At 41.2% G+C, this 5515-nt stretch overlaps 1 pseudogene across 1 annotated transcript; it reads left to right on the top strand.

Moving 5' to 3' along the window:
• The first annotated feature begins 477 nt into the window (after positions 1–477).
• LOC308416018 (homeobox protein Crxos-like) lies at positions 478–833 on the top strand (annotated as a pseudogene). Its single transcript has one exon. The product of its transcript is annotated as a homeobox protein Crxos-like (transcript).
• Positions 834–5515: the final 4682 nt, after the last annotated feature.

Genomic DNA, 5515 nt, shown 5'->3' with positions numbered 1-5515 from the left:
AACTTTACTAACAAATATCTTGGGTGCTTGGCTTCCATGTGTGATGCTAAATCATAAATTATTTTCTAGCTAAGGTTATGGTAAAATGGGCCAAACCAATATTTTCTCCAAAATAATTCCACTATAATTTGGAGTCAATAACCAGAAAGAATGGGTATAATTTGTAAAATACTAAAATTTGCACTTACATTAAATAATTTTGTTAGATTTGCTGTAAGCCTAAGGTAACAATTCACAATTAAGAAACACTTTTTTTTTCTCAGAAACTACTATAGGAAAGATAAACTATAGTATTGATAATTGCTTTTCTTACTAGGATTTTGCTCTTGATTCTACTTGGTGTCCCAGTCTTTGTGATTGCCTATGAAAGAATTCAAATGAGACAGACTGCATAGTGTAAAACAGAATTGCTTACTGAGTAAAGTGGAACACTCTCAAAACAAGGGAATGGGACAGCTGAAGTGAGCTACAGAGAAGATGGAAGCATTTCCGCGTTCTCTGACCTCCTATACCCTGGGTCCCCTTGACTAGAAGTACAATTGGGAACGGCTTTGGGAGCTGGAACTATACTGCAAGATTGAACCTCACCTAGACCTTGAGGTTCAAAAGATCATGGCCACCAGACTCAAACTAAAGGAAGAGCAAGTTGAGGCTTGTTCATCCAGCAATCCTTGGGGCAGGAGATGCGCCCACTCTAGACCAGGCTGCACTAGACTGCCCGGGATGATACCTCTTCCCACAAAGTCTTCTGCTGCCAGCCACCAAGCTGGAAGTACAGGCTCATTCCCACCAAGCCCCCTGAATCCTCAACCAGCTGTAAGCACAGTTGCTGATCCTCCTTCCCTATGGGGCCACTCCAACATGTAGCACACAAACTGCTTCCCCCAACTTCCCCTCCCCTTCAGACTCCTGACTACACCAAACTCACCAAATTGGTGGATGCATTCCAGACTCAGGGTCCATATTTGAATAGCTGGGTGCCAGAACAGATGGCATTGGACAGAAACAGTATAACAGATGCTGAGTCTCCAACTGGGCCTCCACTAGAACCTGCAAAACCACACCCCACAGAGGTCCATCTCTGGCTGAAACCTGTGATTCCAATTCTTTTAACAGCCTCCCCTCAAAGGTGGTATACTTCAGGCTAGCTATCAACTCAGTATGGAGCACAGTATGACACTGATTTCTTGCCTCCTTTTCCCAAGGCATGATTACAGACTTATATATACCACAAAAACAACCATTTTCTATGAGATTAACTCTTTAACATTGCTAGCTTTTTTCTCTGTGACCTTAATCATTGTATTTGACCTTGATCATGAGTATTTTATTGGGTCTTTGTTTGTTTTTGTCTACTGGGGCTTCTGAGCCACCTACTTGGGGATATAGATCCTGGAGTAGCTCATTGATAAAATTGTTGATGAATAAATTTTTTAAGGGGTAGGAATGGCCAGTGGCCAAGAGATTACTGTGTTGATCTGTATTTTAGGCAAGCTTTTTAGACAGTGCCACCTGAAGTATGTTTTCTTGTTCTGATGATTGACAGGCCCATTTCAATTTACAATTTTTTGAAGAGGAGTCTCTAGACTAGGCTTTTTCTTGAATTCTTTATGCAGCTGAGGCTATACTCGGGACTTCTGATTCTTCTGCCCCCATCTTACGAATACTGAGATTATACGCATGTAGTAGCATCTGCAGCTTATGTGTTGCTAAGTGATCAAACCCAGTTCTTTGTGGATGTTTTGCAAACACTTTTTCAACTAAGCTCTAGCTCAAGCCCATTTGGAAGATATTTTAAAAGATTTATTTATATTATCTTATATGTATTAGTTTTCTACCTTCATATATATCTGTGCAGAACATATATGTCTGGTGTCTCATTAGAAAAAGACATTGGATGCCCCAAACTGAAATTACGGGTGGTTATTGACTATCACATGAATGTTGGGAATGGATGCTAGTTTCTCTGCGAGAACAAGTGCCACCACCCCCATTCACTTTTTTCTTTTAATTTTTTTTAAATTTTAAAAGTTTAAAATTATTACAACCAGACTACAGTTTCCACTCTATTCCCTCCCTCCAACACCCCCACACATACACAAATGACTTCCCTCTCCCTCAGATTCACCCCCTTTCTCCACTGAGAGAAGAACAGGTTTCCCAGAGACATCAACTAAACACAGCATTAAAAGTTACAATAAGACCAGACAAATAGGCATATCAAGGTTGGACAAGGCAACCCAGTAGGAAGAAAAGGGTCCCCAAAATAGTCAAGAGTGTCAGAGATACCCTCTGCTGTCACTGTTAGGATGCCCAAAAGATCACCAATCTACTCAGCCATAACATATATGAAGAGGACGTAGGTCAGACTTCTACAAGTTCCCTGATCTCTAGGAGTCTCCATGAGCTACATTCTATGGGCCCTGTTCTTGTGGTGTGTCCCTGTCCACTCTGATTCTTCTAATCCTTCTTTCCCTCCTCTGCAGTCAGAACTCCACAAACTCCATCTATTTGGCTCTGGGATTCTGGATCTGGTCCCATCCGTTGTTGGATGAAAGTCTCTCCCATCTCTTAGATAACTATTCTGCTAGGTGCCAGTCTTAGCACACTATGTAGACAGGACAACATGAAGGTTTAAGGTTTTGTGGCTGGATTAGTATCCTAATCCCCTCAACTTGAGGTCTTGCCTAGTTAAAGAAGATGGCCAGTTCATGCCCTGTGTCTCCCATTACCAGCAATCTTTGCCAGGTTACTCTCATAGATTCCATGAAGTTCCCATTGCACTTTGTCCCTGAAATACACCCCAATACCAGTTGTTTTACCATTTATTTTTCTCCTGTGATCCACTTGATCCCTCCTGTTCTCAACTCTACTCACTTCCAGGTCTCCTTCAAAATCTATTCAATTTCCCCTTTTCCAGGAGATCCTTTTGTTTCCCTTTAAGCCTTCCTTGTTGCTTAGTGTCTCTGGGTGTGTGGACTGCCTCCATCAAATTGACCTGTGGCAATGTCAGTGGAGCATTTTCTTAATTGATATTTAATATAAAAGCATGTAGCCATGGTGAGTAATGACATTCCTAGGCAGGAGGGTCTGAGATACATAGGGGATGTAGCTAAATGTGAACCTGAGAGCAAACCAGTAAGCAATTTTGATCTATTGTTCTTTCCTCTGCTCTTATTTGGGTTCCTGCCCTGATGTTTCTTGCTGACGCACTATAACCTTTAAGACTAAATCAACTCTTTCTTCCCCAAGTTGCTTTTTGTCTTGATGCTTGTCATAGCAGCACAATAGCAAACTAAGATGTTGTCCATGCACATGTACAGTGTTAGTATATTATATTCAAAATGAGAGAGACTATAGCAGCTTCTCTTGCAACTCATCTATATAGAGTTTGTGACTAAAAAAATGGGGTTACAGCACTAAGAATATCTGAAAATGTTTCAGGCCTTCTTGGCTGAATATGAGTATAATTATCCTGCCCCTAATTATTCTTATCCTAGTGTGTGTTGTGCTGTCTGGCTTCAAGGCTTAATTACCTCATAGCAACCCAGTTCTTTACATATTGCTGCTCAGATTAGGCTATGCTCTGTTCTAAGATATTTTATAAAATAGTGGTTTATGAGGCTGTGCCTTGCTTTGAGAGACTCCATTTTGAGTGCTAACTAAAACACAGGATGACTCAAAATCTTGTTGGACGCATAAGTGGTACCAGCTGTCTGTTGTCACCCACAAGGCAGAGAATAACAATATATTTCTAAAAGTAAAAAGGTTATCTTTCTGTAAATATCAAAGTAAATTGGGACCATATGAACACATAGGGATATTAAAATCATGTCTGGAAAACTGTCTGATAACTCACCAGAAAGGGTATAGTACCCTTACCTGGACTCCCCAGTGAGGAAGAAACCTAATGTAACCATCCTGACAGGAATGGGAAGGATGTAAAAAGACATTAATGTCTCTCTCTTTGGCTATCAGACTATTGAAATTATGGCCCCCAAGAAATTAGAATATCCACAGATCTCCCATACTGAGAGAAAGAAACAGCTGGGGCCCTAGTTCTAGCCATGGGTTATGTGTCTCCTCAAATGAGATTTCATGAAGTTTTGACAATGTAACAGACCACAATGCAGGAGAGACTGGGACAGTGATGATGGAAAAAAGTGTGGGAGGACTTTACTCTGACTAGGTCTATTTAGTTGAGCTTAAAACCTTGCAGATGGACTTGGTAGAGAGTGATCAATGGGCCTCTATTTTTTTGCCAGTATTAACACACTGAGTAATTGCTTGTTGATTATTGTCTATTACTTGGTGTACTGAGGATGGGTGGCTGACCTTAGTGTGTTAAGGTTTTCAGGGCTCAGGCCCTGATCCAAGCAACTTTTGTAACACTAACTATAACTGTGATTGTAGCCAATGGTATGTAGTATCTTACCACAGTTATGTTCATCAAAGCAAAGAAGAAACAGGAAACTCCAGAGGATTCCTCTTGTCTTGTCCCCCACCAGTTATACAGCCTAGTCAAATTGTTATGTGTTCATTCATTCATCCATATGGACTCTGTTCATCTGCCCACTTATCTATCTTGACTTTGCTGTAGTCTTTCTTTGTCTCTATGGCTTCTATGGTATTGTATCTTACTTCTTCATCTTGATTTGACTCTGAGGCTTAGCTAAATCCCGCGACACTGTGGCTTGGCCTCTCAGAAGATATCTTCAGTAAACTCCAGCAGGATTCTTTAAGTTATTCCCACACACTGTGTTGTAGGCCTGTCAGCCCTCCATTTCTGTCTCTCTGTTAGCCTCTGAGAGTCTCTGAATGTGGCTTCTTTAGACCTTTTGATTTTAAATCACAAAAGGAGAAGGAGAAGGTAAAGAGAAACATGAAGACTGATCATCATTTTCCAGTAAAAGATACTCAATAAAAAAGATACTGAGTATACACACGGAGCTGGGGTAGAGAAAGAATTGGATGGGAAGGAGAGGGAAAGGGAGAGAGAGAGAAGATGTCTGAGGTACTGTCTCAGACTTGCCTGACAAGAAGGTCTCTACCCTTAAATATTTCCAAATGAGGGGTAACCCATAATAGAGGAAGGCATGCTTACTTCAAAGACCTCTCCTGTAAGGCATGTGTGAATCAGGGTATCAGAGAAAAGTCACATGATGGAGGAAGAGGGCTGACCAAGGTAAAATTACAGCCAAGTTGTCTCAGAGAAGCAGATAGCTCTGGACTGTACTTTCTTCCCCAACCCCTATTCATAGTGGCAGGGGATGGAAGAGGACTTCTCCTTTTTGTGGGAGCAGTGGCTGCCTTTCTGCTGCAGCAATATCACTTAGAAGTAAGAGAAAAACTGCAGGAAGTGTGTGGTCTGAACTATGAGATAGAGATACCAGATCTAACATTTCCTGCTTCTGAATATAGGAAACAGGGGGATGACTTTTAGAAAAGCGGGTAGCAGAGAGGAAGGCATGGAGTTTAAGGATGTTGACTTTGACCTGTTTTTCCTGATGATTTG

This window comes from Micromys minutus (genome assembly GCF_963924665.1).
Source record: "Micromys minutus genome assembly, chromosome: X".
NCBI classification, from domain to species: domain Eukaryota; kingdom Metazoa; phylum Chordata; class Mammalia; order Rodentia; family Muridae; genus Micromys; species Micromys minutus.
This window is presented reverse-complemented; position numbering and strand designations above follow the sequence as displayed.